Source organism: Piliocolobus tephrosceles, chromosome 15 (assembly GCF_002776525.5).
Source record: "Piliocolobus tephrosceles isolate RC106 chromosome 15, ASM277652v3, whole genome shotgun sequence".
NCBI lineage: Eukaryota > Metazoa > Chordata > Mammalia > Primates > Cercopithecidae > Piliocolobus > Piliocolobus tephrosceles.
The window spans coordinates 95,624,203-95,649,564 of NC_045448.1; the positions used below are offsets into that span (position 1 = coordinate 95,624,203).

Here is a 25,362-nt window from a genome sequence, read left to right on the forward strand (position 1 = left end):
CTGAGGGGCAAGTGAAATGTCATGTCTGAAAATAGGAAGAACGTAGGAGCACTGTGGTGCCTTGTCTCCCGGGACCACTTCTAACGGCAAGAATGTGGGGAACTCCAGAGGCCACGCCATCCTGAGCCAGCCGTGGCACGCCACACTGGCTAATCCCCTACACAGAAATGAAATTTAGCACTGTCAAAATTTAACATCGTCAGCAGCACAGCAGAGGGTCTTTGGCCTGGTCTCCAAGCTCCTAGAGGGCCGTGGAGCATCTTTGCCCCCACTGTGGGGGCCCTAAGAGGAGGCACACGCTGTCTCTGGTTATTCCTGGCTCTCTGCCTCCACGGCATGGCAGGACTGCCCCCAGTTTTGTGTTTGGGTATGGTCAGCATGAACAGAAGCGGCAAGCATTTCTCCTTGCTGTTCCTGCAGCCAAACCTTTCCCACCCTGACTGATCCATCACAGATAAACTGTTATTGATGATTATAGTCACAAAAAAAACGCCCCGGGATTCAGGTATGTCAAACTGACACTTAGAGCAACCCAAAAGCATCACACACCATCAATTGCATGTGTCCCAGCACTGGCTGTAGGAGCACCAAGGCCAACTTTGCAGATTCGTGTTCAAGGGAGCCATCTGAAAAAATGACCAGCCTCTCCATTCTCTGGTATTGATTGGAGCGGGAGGAGAGAAGACATAGTGGGCAGAATTCTTCAAATGCTGAAAGCTCTAGAAAGAAAAACACACGATGCCGCACCTCCATGGCTTCCTGAGGAGCACTGAGTCACACAACGAAGATGGTGAAATCAGTGCAGCTCCAGGAAGACATGCAGAAGAGGCTGCAGGAAGGAGGGCAGAAAATGGACCCCGTCCCACACAGGGGGAGCTTTAGGCCAACACCCTTGAGAGCAGACTTCTCTCCATTTGTCCGAACCTCTCAAACATTCTAAAGAGGCAAGACAGGGCCAGAATCAAGACAAGAAGGATGGTACTTGTGGGCCACCCACCTGAAAAGGATGGGTAGCAAAGTGCAAGGCCAGCTTAGCAAATACATGTAAATCAAAGGCCTTTGAGATACCACTTTTCTCCTCAAAACAACAAAATACAGCTCAAATTTCTATGCAAAGGAGCCTAGTGGTCTTGGCATGGCCTGAGGTGGGGAGAATGCTCTGAGCCCACAGGGGCCCTGAGGATGGTGGTAGCCTAGACACTAGGCTGTTGTTTACGGGCTCTAGGCACCCCAGTGTCCTGGCATGCCCTGTGCTGTCACTCTGCGACACTGCCCTCTCCATCCTCAGACACCTGCTATCAAAGAGCGAAGGGGCTAGCAGCCCCCAGAAGAGAGGAATGCAGGGGAGACTACATGAGCTCATACCCAGACAGAGACACAAGGTCCCCCGCACCACACACAAAACACACACACGCACATATCACACAGACACACAGCCCGCCCCCCGCCACACACACACAGACACACACTACATGCAGCAAGTGTGGTCACATGGGAGAAAGTCTGAGTCCTGGTACACACAGATCAGCAAACCCCTGACATCAGCCTGCGCAGAGGAACCAGGGCAATTCCCCTCGTCTCTGCTGTATTTGGACAGATCTAAAGCCTGCAGCAAGTGAGCTGGTCTTCTATTCCCACAGTATTAAAATAGTAATGATTATTTATTGAGAATTTACCGTACTGGGCACTTCATACACAACTGAATTGAAGTCTCCCGACTTTAAAGTGAGACACCCTGCCCCTCTGCAGATGAGGAAGCCAGACTCAGGCAAGGCTAGTCGGCACCAGATTCTGCAGCTGGTAGCCAACAGCAAAGCTGTGGCCCTCACCCTCTAACCGGGGCCCAGCTGCCTCCAAGGCAGCACAGAGGGCACTCTGTTTGCTTTGTAAGTTGTTCTGATTTAGCAGGAGCCTTGGAAGCCAAGGACTATCGTAATGCGCTCTAGGTGATGACACTCACTTCTGAGAAAGGAGCTGGAGCCCAACCCACATGAAGTCTGCTCCAGCTGGTGGGCGCTGGAGAGTGTGCTCAGTCTGAGTTGGAAGGTGGTGAAGGAGGAAGAGGAAGGTGGATTGATGGAGGAGGAGTGGTTTCTTACCACCAGGAAGAACCTGAAGTCCCAGTACATATTTGCTAATCATATCCCTAACCATCCCCTGTGGAAAAGGATGACTGTTATCTCTGGAGCATGGATTCATGTCTTTTCCTCACTCAAAGGCTTACCTGGTATAAAAACTCAGGGTGCCGTAGGCACGGTGGCTCACATCTATAATCCCAGCACTTTGGGATGCCGAGATGGGTGGATCACTTGAAGTCAGGAGTTCGAGACCAGCCCGACCAACATGCTGAAACCTTGTCTCTACTAAAAATACAAAAATTAGCCAGACATGGTGGCGTGTGACTATAGTCCCAGCTACTCGGGAGGCTGAGATAGGAGAACTGCTTGAACCATGGAGGTGAAGGTTCACTGCACTGCAGCCTGGGCGACAGAGTGAGACTCCATCTCAAAAAAAAAAAGCAACCTCAGGATGCCCTCTCAAGAGCATATCTCGGGGCCATTATTCTCCCCATCCCTCTGTGGGCAGGGACACATGCACCTAGCTATCATCAAATGTCCACCTCCCTCATCCTTGCTGCTCACCCAACACTGTGCAAGCTTCATTCATTCACTCACCCATGCAATGACTGCGCACTGTGGAGTGCGGTGCCTTCCAGTTTCCAAATTCTAGAAGAAAGAGCGAAATAAATAAATAGAACAAATCCTTCCCTGCTTAAAGCTTTATCATCTTATTCCTTTGCTGAGAGCTGGCTCTGCACATCCTACTTGTCATTCAGGAGTTCTGAATTTTCATTTTGGGCTTTCTAATTGAATGTTCAGCCTGGCTGTACATGCTGGGTTTTGTAAGCATTTTAATCAATAAATAAATGAGCCCACACCACGGCCACATCCACCATCTGGTGCTGCCAACTGAGCGGAGAGTGAAAGAAAAGCCTTGCTTGTGGATTCTCTTTCTTTATCTCCCTGATTATTTAGAATATTCCGGGCAGAACCAGCTTTTAGGTTCAGCAAGTACAGGGCAAAAGAGGGGCCTTACAATTCAAGGTTTCCTGTGAGCTCGTGCGAGGAAACTTTAGGAAATGGAAGGAAATGTCACCCCATGATGATGCTTGGCGACTCCCCTCGGAGCACAGTCCTCCTGTCCTGGGGCTCAAGGCTAAAGCCTGGGGGTACATCATGGGAGGTCTCCCTGCTTCAAAAGGCCCTGGTGGCTGGCAGACTGCCCTATGGGTGATCTTAAGGATGGCCACTCAAGGATGTGTCAAGGACTCTGATGTGCCAAGCACTTTCTGGAATATGTAGTCACAGCAGTGACCCAAATGGGAAAATATCCCTGCCCCCGCGAGCTTCAAATTTTCATCTGAAATAACAAAATAAAATCTATAAATAAAATCCCAAGAAGGCTAAAGAGTGAGAAGTCCTTTGGAGAAAGCAGCAGGCAGTCCTTGGGGAGGCAGGGTTGCAGTTTTAAGTGGAGTGGTCAGAGAAGGCCCCGCGAGCAGGTGGCATGGAGGCAACATCCACGGGGGAGGGCAAATGCCCTGGGGGAGCCTGCCCAGTGGCTTGTGGGGAAGGCAGGGCTGGTGTGGCTGGAGCAGGTGACCCAGGGGGCACTGCAGGGACACATCACCAGGGAGGCAGTGGGTGGGGGTTGGTGCAGGCCAGCATGGGCCATGTCATAGGGCCTGGCTTTTTGTCTGATAGTGATGAGAGGCACTGGGGGATTCTGAGTTGAGGACTGGTATGATCTGCCTTCCCTTTCAACAGGATCACTCTGGCCACTGTTTGACAATAGATGCCAGGACAAGGGCAGAAACAGGACTCTCTGGTGGCAGCTCCGTTATCCTGGGGCGAGACACAGAGGGACCAGACCAGGGGTGGGAGGTTAGATCAGGGATATTTCGCAGGGTGAGCTGACGGGGTATGTGAATGGGGGGCAAGGGACCCACAGGAACCAGGGGAGGCCTGGCCAGAGGGAGCACGGAATGGGTGTGCTCCAAGGAGCATGTGACTGACACCCCTTTTAGCTGGGACTCCCTGAGGACCCCGGGGCTGGTCCTCCCGCAGAGCTGGCAGAGCACAGTTGGCCAAAGTCAAGGTCAGGGTGGGGCTCACCACCTGGAGAAAAGTGACCTAAATCATCCCCCACCCAGCCTGGGCTCAGAAATGGTTTTTCCCTGAGCTGCGGAAGACCCTCCTGGAATGACTCACAGACCATGGGAACCAGGGCAGTCATCGCTCTGCTCTGAGGTACTTCTACCCTGGCAGAAACTGAACCAGGTTCCAGAACTGCATGGACAAGGAGGACAGACACAGACGCGCTTCCCTTCCCGCCTGTCTAGCCAGCCACGGAGTTCTCTCTGCTCCTCGGGGACATAGCTGAGATTGTGTCCTGCCTGCTTTCCATGCCTCTCCTTCTCTTCTCTCCATCTATTTAGTGACTTCTCTACCCCCAGCTACTTCCACCAGCTGGGCCGTCCACCCGCCCTCAGCTTCTGCCCCAATGCCCTGTCCACCTCTGCATCCCTGAGAAGCAGGTCTGGGCGAGACAGATCCCCACCTCCAGTGCACAACATCCCACAGGGTACATTCCCACACCGCACCACACACCAGTCTCAGCTGGCACCAGCTCAGGCGCAAACCCAAGGCTGCCTGGGGCACTGGTCTGCTTGAGGGGCACTAGTCTGGTGGGCAGGGAGCACTGACATGATTGTGGGCACTGACCCATGTGGGGAGTACTGGCTTGGGTGGGAGGAACTGGCCCACGTTGGGGGCACTGTCCTGGTGAGGAGCACTGACCTAGTGGGGACAGCTGACCTAGTTGGGAGCAATGACTGGGTGGGAGGCACTGACTGGATAGGGGACACTGTCGTGGTGGGAGGCACAGACCCAGGAGGGGGGCACTGGCAGAATGGGGAGCAGTGGCCCAGTGGAAGGCACTGACCAGAGTGGGGGACACTGGCCTGGTGGGGTGGGGCTGGCCTGGGTAGAGGGTAGTGACCCAGGTTGGTTGGAGGCACTGGCATGGGTGGAAGGCACTGACTTGGGTTGGGGGCACTGGTCTGGTGAGGAGCACTGACCCACACTAGGCACCCTTCTGGCTCTGGAGGAGGTATGCCCAGGGTGGGTACACAGGCCTCTCACAGGCGGCTATGTGGGCTGCTCCCCTGGGGGGCAGAATCTCTCCTCCTTCCCTTCCCCTCTTTGTTGGGTTTTCTCTCAGTTGAGCAAAGGGTCTCATGAAAGATGGAAGCAGAAGTCAGTCTTCTCTGTTACGTACAGCATTTGTAGTATTAACAATGATGATGACGATGATGATGATGATGATGATGATGATGATGATGTCAATGAAAAACAGATGACTGAATTGCAGGGTATTCCTGGGGAACTCAACCCCGTGCAGAGGCCCCACTCTCTCTCTGTCCTCCCTGGCTCACAGCTGCCCCCTGCTCCCGCGGCTTTCTTACTCTCTGCAGAGCTGTATTGGACTTCCCATCCCGGTCACCGCCCACCTGGACCAACAGCTCTGGTCTATTCGGCCCCACCAAATATCCAGGGCCAGGCATACAGCAGGTTCTCAGTAAGAGAATGCTACAGGAATGGAGGAAATAGGTAAATCACGAGCTCCTTGGGGTAGGTCCCTAAGCCTAGTTAATCCACACTGTAGCTCAATCCACACTCCTGTGTTTAAAACCCAAAATAAGATCTGGCAATGCTATAGCAGTGCTGTCAGGTGAGATGCCTTGGAACCACTGGCAGCAGCTCTGCTGGTGTGGCCAGTGTCCCCAGCTGACCCTTGCCTGTTCCTACATGCCATGGCAAGTCCCAGACCACGCGAACCCTCAGCACTCCCCCCACCTCACAGGGGACTCTGCAGAACCTCCACTACCCATGACACCTGCCTCCACCTACAGGAGCAAAGGGAGCAAGAGCAGATGGTGTAGGGCCCAGCTCACTTACCCTTAGTCCCTGAGAAGCCACAGGTGGGTGTTAAGGAGGGGCAGGAATCGTGCCCTGATGACCTTTTTTAAAAGGTCATTCTGAAGGCCGGGAGTAGAGGCTCACACCTGTAATCCCAGCACTTTGGGAAGCTGAGGCGGGTGGATCACCTGAGATCAGGAGTTTGAGACCAGCCTGACCAACATGGTGAAACCCCGTCCCTAATAGCAATACAAAAAAAAAAAAGCTGGGCATGGTGGTACATACCTGTAATCCCAGCTACTTGGGAGGCAGAGGCAGGAGAATCACTTGAACCTGGGAGGCGGGGGTTGCAGTGGGGCAAGATAGTGTCATTGTACTCCAGCCTGGGCAACAAGAGTGAAACTCCATCTCAAATAATAATTTAGTAATAATAATAATAATAATAATAATAATAATAAAATAAAAGGTCATTCTGTTTAGAGTGGAAGCCAGGAGATGGGAGGAGGCTCTGGGCCCTGGGGGATAATGCTGACATGGGCGGGGTTGGGGGCTGCACACGGATTTGGAGAACAGTGAAATGGACCCCGCAGCCTCCCAGGGGGCCAACCTGGCTGGGGCTGGATAGGGATCTTGGGGAGTAAACTTCATTACAGCACCTTCAGAGCCTCCCATCAACCCTTTACAGATGTGTCAGTCTCCAGCCAAGCTACAGTGAAGGGCTGCAGTGTCTCTCACAGTCACGGAGGGAGCAGTGTTGGGACAGACAGGAGCCCCACCTCTAAGGAGCTCCCACTTACACCTGAGAGAGAGTCCAGCTTCAAGCTACACAGAGATGCCTGTGCAGAGACCACCGATTGCAGCCATCCGTAAAGCCAGCCCAGAGTCCACCACAGACATGCCCACAAGATCTCACGACCACGGGAGATTCAGGTGAGCCTCCCCAGGTAAACCTCCCCTTCCCTGATCTTCATGTCCCCAAATGCCAGCCTCCCGACACCAACCAGGCAGCAGGCCCTTGTCCTGGGGGGCTGCAGTGATTCTCCAGCGTGCCTGGGCACCTGCAGGTGGCTGCCAGCGTGTGGCTGGGATCACAATCCAGCCTTCTACAGTGAGACCTTCTCTCAACATGAAGCTCCCTTCTTCAAAAGAAGGACAAAGCTGTTAGGGTCCAGCCCTGCTTCCTCTCCTAGCCTCACCTGCCAGGGTCCTCTCCTTGCCCTGCATGCCCCTTGGCTCCCGCCCTGGGTTATTTAGACTCTGAGGACTTCAGAGCCAGGAGGCCTGGGGTACAGCCTGGCTGGTGCTCACCAGCTGTGTGACTTGGGCAATTGTTTAACCTCTCTGAGCTGTGGTTTCATCTACAAATCGGGGATGACAAGAGCACCTGCTTCCTGGAGCCACTGCAGGCCTGAGCGAGGGAGTGTGTGCAGAGGAGCCCAGGGTGCCTGCATACCTGCCATGAGCTCATTCATCACTGGACAGGGGTGGGGAGGGACAGGCACCTACAGGCCAGATGTGGAAGACGCTCCGTACCACACCACTTGCATGCCACTGGGCGAGACACTCTAAGTCTGCATCTTAATTTTCTCATCTGTGACATGGACGACAGTGGTATTTCCTGCAGGGATCCTGAGAATTCATAGGAATGGCTAATCAATGGAATAGTTTGGAAAAGGCCTGGCTGCCATGAGCCCTGAATAAACAATGGCTGAAAGAACAACTGAGAAAGTGCTGTTTCCACTGCCACACACTTCCTTCCCTCCCTGTTTCTCTCCTCACTAAGTCTTTCTCATTCATGCAGTGCCTCCTCTGCACCCCAACGTGCCCAGCTCTGGGGCAGAGGCTTGGCTAAGCCTGGGCTGAGTCGGTGCCTCCTCCCTTGGAACCATCGTCCCACTCGGGTCATGACTGCCCCGTTCTTGGGTGGCCCTAGCCCCCCCGTGGGGCTGTGTCTGTCTTCCTCCAAGCTGAGCCTGGCCCCGTCACCACATCACACAGCAGGGTGCTTAAGCTTGTGATGATCAGATGGAAGAATGCAAGGATGGCTCTCACAGCAATTCTTTTTTTTTTTTTTAATTAATTAATTAATTTTTTTTTTTGAGACTGAGTCTCCCTCTATCACGCAAGCTAGAGTGCAGTGGTGTAATCTTGGCTCACTGTAACCTCTACCTCCTGGGTTCAGGTGATTCTTGTGTCTCAGCCTCCCGAGTAGCTGGGATTACAGGCACCCACAACCATGCCCAGCTAATTTTTGGATTTTTAGTAGAGACGAGGTTTCACCATGTTGACCAAGCTGGTCTCGAACTCCTGGCCTCAAGCGATCCACCCACCTTGGTCGCCCAAAGTGCTGGAATTACAGGCATGAGCCACCGCACCCGGCAAAATGATTCTTTATACTGGCAGGACACTGTCTTCAGAGTAGCTCCCCATGCCTTGAGCAAAATCCCCCACCAAGGAGCTGTATGTGACACACAAATTCCTCCTTTGAAACAGTGGAAGAAAGACTTCTGGGCAAAGTAAACTGATCACATGGAGCGTCCCAAGGAGCAATGAGAAACCACAACAGAGCTCCGTCCCACAAGTCAAAAGGAAGAATCCAGGTCACTTTTTAGGCAGAGGAAAGACCATTCCAAGAAGGGATGCAACACAACCAGCTGCCCGGCCAAGCACTGCTCCCCGGATGCTAGACCCCCTACCCAGGGAAGCTCTTGGAGAACACAGAGGAGGGCGCCGGCTGTTGGTAAAGAGTCAGGGCTACTCGGCAACAAGCCTCAGGCTGTTTCATAGGAGGGAACTGTGAGGTAGAGAAGCAAGGCGCCTAGGCTGTGGCTCCCAGCACTCCTGACTTCTGATCTGTAACAAAGCTCCAGCGTTCACCCACAGCTGGGAGAGGGTGTACCCTGTTCACACGGCTTTGAGCAGGTGATTCAGGGAAGGCTGACAGCCAACATGGACATTGCTAGGACAGGCCACTCACTTTCTGATATAACTCATCCCCGTTTTGAGAGGGCCCTGCCCAAAGACAAATGAAGGCCTGTCCTTCATCTGTCCGACAAATGAAGGAGTCGGAAACTTGACTTACTTTCAGGAAGGGGCTTCTCAGGTTGGTGTGGGCTTCGCACCCTTTGTTTTCTAGTGGTCAGTGCACGCAGGGGACAGAGGATGACTGCCTGACGCAGGGGCGGACCCACCACTGGCAGTGGAAAGAGAGGGGGGCAGGGTAAGGCAGGCAGCCCGGTTACCTTTGGGGTAGCCTGGGCCATCAGGGACTCAGGGTCCAGATCAGTCCAGACAAGAGAACAGGCAGTCCCCTTTCCCAGATTTTGCTGGCCTGTGACGACACACAAATGGACACTTCTGTGTGCTACAAGTTGTAACCCAAACCCACGGGAAGGAGGACACCCCCGGTTAGCTGTGTGGCCCTGCTTGTTTGCAGTGCAGTGCTGGGTATTTTTAGCAGAAGGCTTTCCCTTCACCATCCCTGTGTCCTCCCTCCTGCGGTTGCCCTAAGGCAGGTGAGTCTGTCTGCAGGGCCCCACACGGCACCATCCGAGACCCAGGGCACTGCCTATGGAGCTCTGCCCCTGCGTCCCATTCCTCGTAGTGTGTCCCCTGCAGTGTCATGATGAGACAGTCCTTCCTGCTTGTGCAGGGATCCTCCCTGAACTGCAGCCGACAGCTGCCACTTAAATGTCAAATTGGGGTGTGGTGCCTCACACCTGTAATCCCAGAACTTTGGGAGGCTGAAGCAGGTGGATCACCTGAGGTTAGGAGTTTGAGACCAGTCTGACCAACATGGTGAAACCCTGTCTCTACTAAAAATACAAAATTAGCCAGGCATGGTGGCGCATGCCTGTAATCTCAGCTACTGGGGAGGCTGAGGCAAGAGAATCGCTTTAATCTGGGAGGCAGAGGTTGCAGTGAGCCAAGATCATGCCACTGCACTCCAGCCTGGGCAACAAGAGTGAAACTCCATCTCAAAAAAATAAAAAATGAATAAATAAATGTCAAATTGCTGCTACATGGACCAGGCAGGTTCGTGCTCCTCTCAGCACCATCCCGACAAGACGCTTTTCCAGGAAGAGTCTATAGATAGAAAACTGGCAAAAGAGGAAAGAAAAATCCCAAAATAGAAATCAGGGAATGCAATGTGAAACTAGGGGATGACGTCATTTAAAGTAGAGAAAAACTGGAACAAGCTAAACGTCGGATAGGTGAACAGTTACAGAAATTATGGGAAATATGTGCAATGATTTCTTCCACAGCTATGAAATATGCTATTTTGAGAACATTTTAGTGTAGTAAAAATATTCCAATTAAATATAGCATTAAGTGAAAAGACCAGGATACAAAACTTCATGTTTACATAATCCTAGTCATGTTTGGAAAACAAACACATATGTGGAACCCCAATACACTAACAAGGGGACTCTCTGGATTCTGAAAAGGGCAAGTCTTCTTTCCTACTTAAAAACATGTTTATACATTTATACATTACAATTTTTCTGTAGAGAACATAAATGATGCTTTTAATTAGAAGGAAACATTTAAAAACACATATTGGGGCCAGGCGTGGTAGCTCACGCCTGTAATCCCAGCATTTTGGGAGGCCGAGACGGGCGGAGGTGGGTGGATCACGAGGTCAGGAGATCGAGACCATTCTGGCTAACACAGTGAAACCCTGTCTCTACTAAAAATATAAAAAATCAGCCGGGCATGGTGGTGGGCACCTGTAGTCCCAGCTACTCGAGAGGCTGAGGCAGGAGAATGGCGTGAACCCGGGAGGCGGAGCTTGAAGTGAGCCAAGATTGTGCCACTGCACTCCAGCCTGGCAACAGAGTGAGACTCCGTTTCAAAAAAAAAAAAAAAAAGTATATATGTATAATCTTTGACTGAGGAGGCATGAAATATGGCTCAGTTTGGAGCTGTTCTCTGACAGAGCTGAGACACAACAGTCACCTGAAACTGGAGACCTTACTAAGTTCAGGTTCCCCACTTCGAAACCTGCGAATAAGCCCGGCCTGGGAGACAACAAGGAGCAAAGAGGAGCGACTTAAGGCCAGAGGACCTCACACCCCACTGGAACAATATCCAGTCTTCCAAGATTCCTCCACACATTTCCCCACCACAAGGGGCTGCCTGGGCTCAGCAGATCACAGGGACAGTAGCAGGAGCTTCTTCCAAGGGCATCGCCGGGTGCAGACACGGCGTGTGCATCTCACAAGCGCCTCTCCACAGCACGTGCCTGAAGGCCCCTGGCCCCAAGCCCGGTCCTCCCGGCCCTACCATCTGACTCCTGCACGGCAGCCAGGCGAGATTGCAGGAACTGAGACGCATAATCCCCACTCACTTTTTGGGCAGATGGGCCTGGTCCAACCAAAAGCAATAGAGGCAGCTGCATGTAGAACACTGAAGAGCAAACAACCTCCCTCCCCTTCAAGCATAACGCAAAAAAAAAAAAAAAAAAAAGAGATTACTGTTTCTTTTTCTCCCAACAGCCTTCTGTTGTTGCTTTCTGGCATTTCTCCATAATATCCTGACAGCATTTTCAAAGGAATCATGTGAGATGGTGCCCTCCCACTCTCCCCACGTTCATGAGACAAGTGCCCCAAATCAGGGTCCATTTGAGCTGCTCAGTGACCGGTTCTGGACACCTCTGGGGTCAAGGAAGCTATGGGATTATTTGTTGTGATGGGCATTACCCCAGCACATGAGAATGTATGACTCAGTGCTGCTCCAGGCAGTCAGCTCATCATTTAATGTGCACCTACTATGCACACCCGGCATATTGCTGGGCACCCCAGGAAAACAGTAAAAAGTAGTTATTCTCAACGAATTTACCACGTGGCAAAACAGGAAGAGAATATATACATGAAGAATAAAATCATATTTAAGCCTTAAATTAGGGATGGAAAAGATGTTTCAGGCAGTTGTTAGAAGCCATCAAGAGTACTGTGTTGTAAAGAATCTGAAACAGACCTAAGCCCAGGAAAGGTATGTGTGCAACAGCAGCGCCTCCCTTGAGTGCAGCTGGGCAGGTGCAGCAGTCAGGTCTGGGTCTGCATCCTTGCTCTGGAAGACCATGGATACAACAGGGAGGGAGGGCATTCAGGTTGAAGGAATCCAGAGGCTTCACGGAACACTTAGGACTTGCACCGATCTAAAAAATGATAGGCATTGGGTGGGCCAAAGGATAGTCAGAGGACATAGTGTATCTAGGCATAATATGTGTAGGAGACAGTGAGGAAAATAGAAGCTGGGTGCTATAGAATACGAACATGAGGATTCCAGGTAATGAAATCTAGTGCATGCATATATGTGTGTGTTCATGTGTGGCAGGCTGGAGGGACTTTGACTAGGTATGGTACAGTCCCTGATCACACTAATTTCTCTTATCACTCATTTACTGTAATAGGTATGTATTGTGTGCCTGCGAGCAATGTCTTATACTACCAAAAAGAGAAGTTCTCACTTCATTCTCATTGTCCATCTTTATTGACAAACAGATGGAATGATGTGATGTGTCTGAAGATGTGAAGGAGCCACCCAGACCTAAGCCACCTGGACAAAGAAGGGATCTGGCTCATCCAGGACCATGCAACTTCGGCCATCTATATCTGTGGTAATCAAAGTGTGGTCCCTGGGCCAGCAGCACTGCAGCACAAGAGAGATTCCTTACTTAGTCCTGAATTCCCGGCATCCCCCTGTACCCATAGAAGCAGAATCTGCATTTTAACAAGGTCCCCGCAGTGGTCTGTTTGAAACTTAAAGACTAGAAGCCTTGAGCTACTCCAAGAGCCCTGTAGGCTTTGGATTTAAGAACTAGAAGCAGAGCTGGAAGGAACCTCAGCAATCCTCTGGTTCAAGCCCACGACACAATACACAATATGAGGAAACCAAGATCTGAGAAAGTTAGCTGATTTCCCAATTTCCCCAGTTTTTAAGATTTCACCCAGTTTCCGGCAAAAAAAAAAAAGTGTATTTTCATGACCACACATCTTCCCTCAGCATGCATTCCTGAAGTCATATCATGTTTCATCTTCCATGCTATGAAGTGCAGCCTCCCAACACCAGAGAGCCGTGGAACAGGATGAAAACCAACATAGCTTTCCACGTGATGTCTCAAAACCAAAAGCAGAGACATCTAAGAGCAAAGTAAGACATCCCAGCACTACACCATGGTCCCCATAATTACTGAGATCCTTACACAGATTTCCACCACACATAATGTCTGACCAAGAGTGCGCAGCTGTTCAGTGACCGGTTCTGGACACCTCTGGGGTCAAGGAAGCTATGGGATTATTTGTTGTGATAGGCATTACCCCAGCACATGAGAATGTATGACTCAGTGCTGCTCCAGGCAGTCAGCTCATCATTTAATGTGCACCCAGCAGCACCACCCAGACCATTTCTTGCCAATCTGTGACACGTAGCATCAAGAAATCCAAGCTCATGTTCCAACAACAGTTTGTCTGCAGAAGAGTACCTAAAACTCTGATGCAAGGAATTATCTGAAATGGTTGTTTCTAAGATTCCTTTGTATAGGAGCATGGGAGGTGAAATCCTGTTCCAGTTGGAAATAAATAACAAGAAGGCTCACCCCAGCCAGTGGGTGATAATGTGGCATTCATTACACCGTGTGCACATAGAGCGTGCAGTCCAAGTCATATGACAGCAGAGAAAGGGGCTTTTTTCTGTAGAGAGAGAGGTGGGGGATGGAGGAGGAGATAGTTAATAATTTTCTTTTCATATGACAGCTTGGAAAATCCCAGTTCAGCTTTATAACGCCAGCTCCTCAGTTATAATTTAACACCTATTCCAAGAACAGTTGACAAACGAATGTTAGTGAGCAACACAATGCCATTTTCATTTGCCAGCTAGAATGATTTTTTTATGTCCTTGATAAGCCCACAAATAAATTTGTCAATTTATTCATAGCTATGGGTTGGAGTCAAGATGCAATCTCTCATGCTCTGCAGACACTGGTACCGCTTTCTTTACGGAACGCCCATCTGTTTTTCTACCACATGGGCATAAAGATTTCCAGAAGCTACTAAATAAGAAAGTGATTTGAGTCCTCCTGTAGTAGCTTTCTAGCCATCTGCTGTCCCAGCCATGTGTCCTCCACCATGACAACTTTCACCCATGTTCCAAAGGCAGGGGTCAGGTATAGCAATCTCCCAGGCTCCTGGCAAGGAGAAAAAAATGTAATGGAGTGAAAAGAAGTCAGTCCCCTTGGGTGACAATGCCTTGCCTTGCAAAAATCCCAGGGTGCTGTCAGGAAACAGAACAATCCTCAACAGAAAGGGAATGGAGGTGACTCCAGACCGATATGACAAAAATTCTGTTTTGGGAGGTCACCTGGGGTGCCTCTATTTTGGGAGGAAATAATTTCCTTAATGACATCTCTGCGGGCTCTCACACTTTCTGGCTTTATCGGGTTTTAAAGCTGGCATATTCACATTCAAATGCCTCCTTTGTGAACTGGTCTTTAGATGAGAATACCTCTGAGTGTTCCTGTTCCCTAATACATTAAAAACTATGGGCAACTCCCCGGACTCCATGCCTGCAATAACTCTGAAAGGAGTTATGCAAAAGCAATTACAGTTAATGACAGTCATCCTGATTTTTAACTTTCTTTGTTCATGAGGCCCAGGGATTTGGATCCTTGCACCTATTCTGAACGGCTGCAAGCACAGTGCATCTAGGTTTCTGAGTTCTTCTTGGGAACCAAGGTTCACAGCATTTTCCTGGTAGCCTCGTCTTTTGGGCAAACAGGACAACTTCAGGGCATGAGACTGGTGTGACTATATTAAGGCCAGTGATGTGACAATGGGACAGCTCAACCCTGCTGGTGGCAGTCAGCCAACAGGCCATGGGATGGCCCATGCCAGGGCTCAATCTGCCTTTCTTTTTTTTTTTTTTTTTGAGACGGAGTCTCGCTCTGCCGCCCAGGCTGGAGTGCAGTGGCCGGATCTCAGCTCACTGCAAGCTCCGACTCCCAGGTTCACGCCATTCTCCTGCCTCAGCCTCCCGAGTAGCTGGGACTATAGGCGCCCGCCATGTCGCCCGGCTAGTTTTTTGTATTTTTAGTAGAGATGGGATTTCGCCATGTTAGCCAGGATGGTCTCGATCTCCTGACCTCGTGATCCACCCGTCTTGGCCTCCCAAAGTGCTGGGATTACAGGCTTGAGCCACCGCGCCCGGCCAATCTGCCTTTCAAATAAGACCTTGAACCTTTCTCTGGCTTGCTAATTTGAACAGGCAGGTCCTGGATGTAGAGGGGCGGCACACCTAATCCGGTCACTAAGGGTAGGAGTTAGCAAAAGAAAAACTATAGGACAATGAGAGGGGTTAAGAAATTGCACACAGGAGAGTGCAGCACCCTGCAACTGGCAACAGTGCGAAGCTTTAATATCTGAGGCCTGAAAGGGAAGGGCCAAAAAGCTCTGTAGAGGCTACAAAGAAAAGCTCTGTGCAGAGGGCCTCTGATGGGATCTGAGGCCTCTGATAGGACCCGAGGGAGGGCCCAGAAGGGGAACACTCTGATCTCACAGTTCCCCTCTTGCCTCGCATTGGACAAAACCAACCACCTGCGCCTGACTATATGGTGGAGATGGTGCAGCCTGCAGCATGAACAGGGTCAGGGGGGAGGGTGGCTCTGCAGGGTGCATGGAAGTCACCTGAGCATGGTGTCCCAACCTGGTGCTCTCAGAAGACAGGTATCTCTCTTAGGTCTCTCAGGCAGCCTGGAGATACCTAAAGCACCTCCAGAAAAGATTTTTATGTCTCTGTAAGCCCACAAATAAACATGTCAATTTATTTACAGCTGTGGTTTGGAGTCAAGATGCAGTTTCTCATGGTCTGCAGACAATGGTATCACCTCTCCACCAGGGCGTCGGGAATCCAGGGTGACTGTGACCACGGAACACCACACAGGAGAGACCAAGGGGCCATTCACTGGACGCGAGCAGAAAAAAGTCCCTTGGAAAAATTTAAAATGCAAATTTTGGATACAAAATTCTGTGGCATATAGTCACTGGGTCTTTTTTATCTCTGGACAACCCCCCATGAGGCCAATACCATGGCTGTCATCTGTATGTCACAGATGAGATCACAGAAACATGGAGAGCAAGCATGGATGCAAAATCAGGAGGTTGCTGAAGAGTGCAGAGCTGAGCACGGGGACAGTCGCACGTCCCATTTCAGTGCTGCCAGTCTGTGGAGGATGGCGGAACCACCTGGGCAGGGTTCACAAATGCTCACTGTCTTTTCAGATGCAGACTCACGGCACTGACTGCTACCTCTGGGGACAGACCAGCTGAGGAATTTGGAGTTGGAGAAGTTTGAATTTGGGAATGGTAGAATGGATACCGGCCCTGTGAGGTGTTACTCCTCCCGGAAGGTATGGGGCAGTGTCTGCTCTGCACCGCATCTCTGCAGGGAAACCCTGTGAGATGTCACTCATCCCAGGAGGTATGGGGCAGCATCTGCTCTGCACCGCATCTCTGCAGGGAAACCCAACCCTCCGAAAGGCACTGGGGCTCCTGGTAGCTCAAAGCAGGTTTTGCTATCAGATGAGCTGTGCCAAACAGGGGGAAAAGATTCCTGCTTCAGAGCTCCTGGGATTTAGAATGATGGGCGTGGAAGCTCCCCTCACCATGTGCCAATCCAGAATGGGCCTTGGTCACAGCAGTGGGCCAGCCATCAGCTCAGCATGGTGCCTTGATGGCCTGTTGGGGGCTGAGCTGAGAGTCCAGGCCCACCTGGAGCAAACCCCTGACTCTGGGATTTTAGTGACTTGGTCTTCTGCACCCAGGTGATAAGCATAGATGGCTTTGTGCGGGACTGCGGTGCAGCTGAGAGAGCACGTGCTGAGTGACCACAGGACCTGAGCCCTGCACTCTTTGCCCCTCTGGGCCTCCAGGTTCCTGCTTGCCTTCGAATTGCAATCAAGGGCCCCCTGGAGTGACCACCGCATGGGCAGCACACCTTCATGTTTCTTATAGGAGGGTCAAACACATCCCTCGACCACACTTTCCATCATCACAAGGAAATCTGCTGACGGCAGAGCATTACCTCCCTCAGAGAAACACAGAATGCTGCCTATCCCTTTGCCAGGCCCTTACTTAAAGAACTGGAAGTGAAATGAAATCCTTGGATAAAATGACTTGGAAAATCCACAGGTACAAAGCACCAGGCCCCTGCAGGGTCCAAGCACCTTTCTACTGCCATGTAACGACAGGCGCCTGAATGTCCACCTCCCCATGTCAGAAACACCATTGATTCTAAGCAGGAGATCAGGGTTCCACCAGCCCCTGATGTGTAATGGCTTATCCTAGGCAAACTGTCCTGCAGGCCATGGACCCTCAGAACCCAGGGCAGAAAAGAGGAAAACTGGGTGAGTGGACAAAAATCTGAATGCAGTAGAAGGAGGCACTCTTGGGGCATGGAAGGAAGGAAGCGGTCAGGCTTGGAGCCACGCAGAGGCAGTGAAGCCAACAAGGCCGTGACTGCAAGGAGGATGCTCTCTAAGGCGCAGACTCACACCCTGCCGGGTCCGGATCCAGGCTCCACAAGGCGTCAGCTTGCTCACACTGGACCAGGCTTATGGACAGATGCAAAAGCAAGCTTTCATGAGCCCCAAGTGAACCTTTTCCCCACAGGACTCTCAGAGAGGACTGACACAGATGATAGATTAGGCTCCCCTCAGAGCACAGACACACTCTGGGGCTTGACTGTGGCCAGAACAGGATGCACCACCCCAGCCTCTGGGCTCCCACCGCCTGGCAAGCGATTGCCCTGCAGTCCAAGTGCCCCAGCATGCACTGTTAATATATGAATACCACGTCCAGACACGCTAACACAAAAGCACGGCACAACGGGCACACTGCACTGGAGAATCAGCGGTTTGCGCCTCAAGTCTAATTAAGACAAAAGTTTTAGTGCGTTGGCTGTGGAAAGGCATGCTGATGATTCACAAGCTGGCTTAACCCCGCCATGAACACCTGTATTTCAGCAGCTTCCCAGGAGGTGATGGGGCGGTGTGGAAAGGGGAACCTGTCCTTCCCTTCACACTGAGTGGATTTGCAAGCACAGGGCAGGGCAACTCAGTCTCCAAAACCAGAAGGCCAGTGCCAGGCCCAATTTGTTCTTTCTTTAAAGTAGCTTCCATAGAAAGCGTCACTGTCACCCCTACTCCAGACCCTGGGCTCTTTCCAGACTGGGTGAAGGGGTGACGGCTGCCTGGGACTCTTCCAGGACAGGGCTGTGTGGCCGGCCATGGAGCAGAGGCCCCGCGGTACAGTGCACAGACAGCGTCCTCCCAGAGGCAGCTGTTCCCCACACTGACTTCAATTCTGATGGCACAAGGCCAGAATGTCTTTCATTAGTTTCCCAAACTCTGTCATCAGGGAAGCAGACGAGCCCAGTGTGGATTTTTTAAAGTCAGCACATTCAAAAGCATCACCCGACAGGACGCCACACGTCGTAAAGCACACACACTCCACACACATGTGCTTAGCCATGCAGGGACTTCACCCTCAGAGGTGTGCACAGAAGATGATCTGCCTGGCCTAGACTGGGAAGGGTCTCAAAAAAATCACCAAAGCCTCAAAAACATGGTTTCCCATGACATTGGCAGTGGCCTCCCATGCATTTCTAGATGTCACTTTATGCCCTTTGTCCAGCCAAAACCACCCTGTGACTGCTCCTCACATCACTCAAACACAGGGTTTCCTGCAGCAGATGTGACTCCAGTGGCTTCCAAGGCTGGATGAGAGGAGAGTGACGGGAGCGGTATGTCCCCTTCCTCACGCCCACCTCCCGGTCCACACGCCCTAGACCAGCCGCCTTCGAGAATAAGGTCCTGTCCCACAATCCCCAAATTCCACTGATTTCATCTCCTGCAGCTTGTCTTATCATTTTGGTTGCTATCAGTCCCTGAATGCTTTAAGAATAAAACTGCCTTTCAGTAATACTCATGGCTACTAATATAAGGAAGATGTTCAAGGAAACTAACACCCACCAAAATGACAAGATCACCAAAAAGAAATCCCTGAGGGGCACACCACACGTGAGAAACCTGCAGGCCCCAACCCCCTTCCCCTGGGGCCGCCCCTCGGTAAGACCCTGCGCTCAGTGCCTGAGGGATCGTGTTCTTTCAAGGTCCTTCATTACAGTGGATCTGGGAAGGCCCAGGGAGCAGGACAAGGGAGGTGACAGCAAGTGAGAAGGCAGCCCAATGCCACCCTCCCCCGCTGGCTTTCCTACCCAGGGAAAGCTCTCCTGGAAAAACACCCACAGGCAGAGGTGTGGGGGACAGGAGGGAGCCGGAAACACGGCCTCCCCAGGTGAGATGGAAACTGGGGGTTATCTGACAAGCGCTTCACCAGCTGATGCACACAGAATGCTAGCTCCCCAGCATCCCCGGTGGCTTAGCAGCAAGGCTGGCTGATCCTCCCAAGGAGCAGAGAGAACAAACACAAGCTTAGGAGCCAGGCATGGCCAAGTTCAAATCCCAAATCCACCACGTAGCACCTCTGTGGCTCAGGCCAGCCATTTAGCATCCCCACTTCTCAAATTTTCTGACCACAAAAGGGGGCTACTGTTCCCTGCTTCCAGGTCCCCACATGCACTGAATCACAGTGCAGCACAGCTCCCTGCAGCGCGCTCCCTCAGCCCCAGCTCTTAGGAAGGGCTGAAGTGTGCCCCCAGCCTCCTCACCAGGGTCCTGCCTCAGCTCTGGGTGGCCCACCCCTCCCCTACTCTCTTCTGGAGACTTCTGTGGACAACACCAGGGGTCTCTGGTCACCAGCATTTCTGAGTGCTCCTCCACAGGGGAGCAAAGCTCCACTCCCTCTGTGAACTCAATGCTGGCCACCAAAACACTCCATTTCAACGCAGTGAGGTGAGGCCTGGCGGAGACTGGCAATGGGGCGGCAAGGAAGGAGCAGGGGAGCAGGTGTCCAGCAGGCCCACAAGCAGGGAGTGGGAACAGAGGCCTTCAGTGGAAGGAAGGCTATGGCCACAGCCCAAGCACCCAAGCATGGAGACCGCCAGGCTGGGGCCTGGAGGCAGCGAACAGAGGCATGCTCCAGGCACCTTTGGGACTGTCACAGCCATTTCTGGGCTGTACCCTGGGCATTTTTATTATCTTTCAGGACTTATCATCTGCCATCATCACCGCCGCAGCCCACGACTCTGGCCCTGGCCAAGCCTGGACTTACCTTCTGTCTACATACACACTTCACGCAGTCCTCGTCCACCCACGCCAAGCAGTCACCCCTTCCTCCACGTGAGGGAGGAGGACCCAGGGAGAGTAATGAGCCAGACCCAATGCCACCATTGCTACACTGAGTTTCTCCTCCTCACTGTCACCTGAGTCCACAGGGGCCACCAGACTCCCCAGCCATGGCTCTTCTCCTCACAGGAGGCCCATTACCCCTCCACCTCCTCCTGCCTGCCAGCCCTAGAGGACGCAGACACGGTGCTACCTCCTGGTGAGCTCTTCTGCAGCTTTCTCCTTTGGCCGTTCTGAGGACTAAACTATGAAACAAAGACACAAAGCTGGGAAGTACAAGAAGATGACCAGCCAGACCCACTTTAAGTGAAGTACTCCAAGCAAATGAGGGTGCCCAGACGTCTCCCACCATGGAGGCGAGAGGTGGAGTGCGTGCAGTGGCTCCCTGCACCGTTCTCCTGGCCAGTGTCCCCAGGCCCTGTAGTCAGCTGAGGCCCAGGGCAGTACCACCCCTCCCCTGTCTTCCCACCGCAGGGCAGGCTGGCATCTCGGTGACCCTCAGGCCTTCCTGCCATGCTCATGACCTGGCAGGTGGCGGAGCAGGACTGGAAGATTCCTAGAGCTCTCCTACTTACTTTACACCCATGTTTTGGTATCTCAGCAAAACTGGAGTCCACTTTTTCCCTGGGGTAGCTTGTTTTGGTTAAGAAAATGCAGACAACTTGCACCAATTATGAACATGTTAGACTAAATAATCAATCTAATCTACACCCATTTCTCAAAGCCAGTATCTCCCTACATTAATGTGTAAAGGAAAGATGCAGGTTTAACCCCAATAAACACTCATGGCAATAAGATAAAAAGAAAACAGCTGCTATCCATCACCAATCAGAAACTGCTCCTTAGGGAGGACACAAGCCCGCCTTCCCTGAGCCAGAATGCAACTAGAGACAGGCTCCGCCATGCAGCCCCCACTCATTTCCCACCAGCGTCCCCCCTCTGACACCAAGCAGAGATGTAGCATCTTGAACCCGAGCCCTGGAGCATCCCGAAGGCCTGGCCCAGGGCTCGGCCATGGGGCTCCTACTCCACAAACCACAGAGCCGGCAGGCCTTTCAGCCCTGCCACGTGGCCATCTCTGCATTCTGCCTCCCTCCCAGTGGGAACCGTCAGCTCTAGCCCCCCGGGGGTCTGTGTGCTCCCCAGCACCCTCCCATGGTCAGCGTGCCCCCTACAGTCAGTGTGCCCATTGGCACAGAACTTCTGCACAGGCTTGCTCTTGCTCTCTGGGCCGGCGCTCACTCCACCATCACGGAAATCAGAGACGGACTCTTCTGATTTCCTCTACCCTGAATCTAAAGAGCTGTGGGAAATTCGGAAGCTGCTCACTCTAAACGCTTACACTCAAATTAAGTAAAGCACTTTCCCAGCCAGCAGACCTAGAGCTTGATCCCAGAGGCTCCCATCCTTGACTCCCTCACAGTGAATCCCCCTCCCTCATCCCCTTGCATGCTCTGCTGAGGCCCAGCAGGTGAAAGGCACCCCCAGAGTCAGAACCAGAAGAGCTGCCTCCAGTCCACGTGCTGTGCGTGTGCTGGATGCAGGACACCAGAGGGACGTCCTGTTCTGAGACTGTCACATCAGGAGAGCTAGTCCTTCCCTCTCCTCACTTTCCAAGTCCCAGGAGTAGAATTCCTGATGGAGAATGGAGGGGGGCCAGGGCAAGGAAAAGGCAAGAGGGGTCTGAGGGTGCTCCACTCCAACAAAACCCACAACCTGTTGTCAGGTGTGTTCATGCCCCAAAGTGTGCCCTCCAGCAGCCCAGGGCAGAAGTTGGGGTTGCAGGAGGGACAGGGAGAACCATGACTCACTGCATTGTGCAGGTGGCACTCCATTTCCTATGGCACAGGTGACAACTGTGCCTATTCCTGTCTCTCAGGGTGTGCAGTAAAAGTATCCAGTCCTCTCTCTGGCCCTGTCATGGCATACAAGGATGGCTCTGGGGACAGCATGGCTCAGTTGTCAGGAGCGTGAGGCTTTGAGGTCTGCAGATTTGTGTGTGTTCTACATCACCATTGCCACCTGGGGAACCCGATCCAAGTTTCTAGCACAGAGCTTTAGTTTCCACACTTGCAGTGAGGATAATGCACCCACTTCTACAGGCTTCTTAGACACAGTATGCAATAATGTGCAATGGACATAAAACAGCTGACCACTGTTATCCAACAGGTGCTCAATACATGGAGAGAGAAATGAAATGAACCCTGCAGCACCCTCGAGGCTCACGCTCACAGCCCTCATCGGGTGAGCCCCATTTCCAACTTCTCCAGATACTCACTGCTGGGTGCTACGAAGCAGGAGGGTTGTTTACATCACCTGAATGGTCTCAAAATAATCTTTTGATGAGCAGAGCTATCAGCGTAGATTGTTTTTAGCTTAGAGACTCCTTACGCAGGGTTTTTAAGGATTGGGAGACTGAAGCCCCCTATTTCGATGACTGCTAGGACTGGTATTGGACCATGGCTCCAGTGGAGCCCCAGTCTGGTAGACCAGCACCCGGGAACAGGAAGGGATTCCCCACTTTTCCCGTTCATATTGCTGAGCATCCACCAGACTGGGCCCCCATCAGCCTGCCCAACCAAGAGCGTACTCAGGTGGGGTGCTGCTGTCCAGAGCCCCCCAGAGCCCACTGTCACTGGCTGGCTGTGGGGCCCCCTCTCTGGGCCTCAGTTTCCTTGCTTGTAAAATGAGGGGATTAAACCAAGAGGCCTCTGTGTTTCCTTCCAATGCCAACACGCTAGGTCCTGCTGCTGCTTCTCCACAGCCAGGTATTCTGTGTGCCACAGGCACGCACGAGTGCAGACCACTGAAATTAATTATAGATGTCAGCTCTTTATGATCCTGATAGCATTGCAGCAAGAAAGGAGGAGTCCCCAAAAAACACGCAGAAAAAAGAACTCTGTTGTCTCCGGGATAGAAAAAAACAGGAAGGGAGCCTGGCTGGCATTCTGAAGTTCCGAATCTTCTCTATTCCCACCCTGGGGCAGCGCAGCCTAATATAAACCATGGCCCAGGGGGTGTGTTTTGGGGGTCCTCTCACCCCTCACCCTCCACCTCTTACTGCCCCCCCATTACCTCCCAACTCTCATCCCTTGTCCTCCCTCACCCCCCAGGGGCCCGCACCCTAAGTCTTGCTACAGGGCAGACCCCACCAGCACCCCACACGCCTGATAGATCTTCCCACACCTCTTCTTGCCCGGCCTGGCTCTGTCAGCGAGGTCAGCGTCTGTGACGGTTTCGCGTCACTGCTCCCAAGGGTACTGAATTGCAAAAGAAATGCAAGCTGACAAGAGCTGCAAAAGCAGGAAATTCCAGTGACAATTCCAAAAGGAAACAGTGATGAGAGCATTTCTGGGAAAAGGTGAAGGGGTGGGGAAGGAAGGTATCCCGTTTCCTCGAAATCCCATCCACTAGGCAACCGCAAGTGCTCCTCGTTCCAGCCCTGACCTGCAGGACATGGGTGATGGAGGAGGCAGTGGCGACTTTCCCAGTTAAAGCCTGAGTTCACATTAGCAGCACAGCAGCATTAAAGAGAGGTGGAGGAAGACCCGGTAGACAGGAGGAGATCAAGGGACAGTCACTCCAGCAGCTTGATGCAACTTCCATGCAAGAGCCTGCCACTGCCGATTTAGCCTAAGTGTCAGTGTGCTTGAATCTTCACTAGCCCTCCAATGGCCACTGCAATCCCTTTGCAGTGGTTAGCCTTGGAAGAACAAAGGACATGGCTGGAGCTAAGCCACGTTCAGAAGTGAGTAGGGCTCTCGACAAGCTAACAGCACACTTCAGGTCAGCCTCTTCCCAAAACATATGCATGGAATCCGGACCACAGCTCTTGGTCCGCTACTCAATACCCCATGGATGGTTTTCCAGGTGATATATGGATTTGCCATAAAATTAATGGGCACAGCAGTTCTCAAGATCCTCTTATTTTCATGCTCCCCCCTCACCCTGGAAGAAAGATCACTTCAAAGTCAAGTACAAGCACACCAACTTTGGAATGAGGAAACCTGCAAGCTTAAAATCTGTATCTTCTCTTGACTGCCGAAAGTAGACATTCTCACGGAGCCTCGGGTATGCTAGTGCCCAGCAAACACTCATCCCCACCCTCCACTTCTGCAGAGTGCACATCCCCACCCTTGACCCTGGGCTCAGTCACAAGATTTGCCTTGGCCGGTGCAATACCCACCAACAAGATACAGGAGAAGGGTAACATGGGTTTCAGTTGGGTCCAGATGGGCTTGCATCCCTGGGGACCTGCCTTTCGCCATGAAAACATGGCTCTGGAAGCTGCTGGTCCAAAGAAGGTAAAATGCAACAGACCTGGACCTAATCAAAGCTTGAAGCCAAGCCAAGCAGATGTTCACAAGTGACTGTGAACAGTAGGTGCTTATCCTATATGCCACTGACTCCTGGGATACATCACTATGCAGTGACACTGGGGCCCTGGCTGCCACACAGAGTGCCTGACATTCCAGCAACCCCAGGGTTGGCCGTCCCTTCTGTTGAATCCTTGTGCCTCATTGTCAGCCACGAGTCTTAGTTCATCAGGCACGTTTACTTTAGTTGAACAGAGAGCACTGAACACCAAGTTAGATGAAATTCTCCCATTCCTTCAGAAGTGTCATCACCACTGAAGACTGGCAAGCCCCACGGGGATGCCCCAGGGCCCACCCCCATCATGGGCACCAGCCTGCTGCTACGTGTGCACCAGGGTGGCTGAAGCACGGGGCCCTGCCAATAAAGTGCCCACCGTGGGCTCCGGGAAACATCCTCCACAGAGGAGTGCAGAGAAAACAGTCCCAGTGAATTTACTGAAATGGATTTTTTTAAAGGCAGGGTCTTGCTCTATTATTCAAGCCGGACTGCAGTGGCACGATCATGGCTCACTGCAGCCTTGACCTCCTGGGCTCAAGCTATCCTCCCATCTCAGCCTTCTGAGTAGCTGGGACTAGAGGTGCATGCCACTATGCCTGGCCTTTTGTTTTTTTTTTTAGAGACAGGGTCTCCTTGTTGCCCAGGCTGGTCTCTAACTCCTGGCCTCAACTGATCCTCTCGCCTCAGCCTCCCAACATGTTGGGA

At 52.0% G+C, this 25,362-nt stretch overlaps 1 protein-coding gene across 1 annotated transcript in view; it reads right to left on the bottom strand.

Moving 5' to 3' along the window:
* The window catches only part of SH3RF3 (SH3 domain containing ring finger 3), a 374,941-nt gene that overhangs the window by 200,684 nt on the left and 148,895 nt on the right, over positions 1–25,362 (bottom strand). The window lies entirely within an intron of this gene.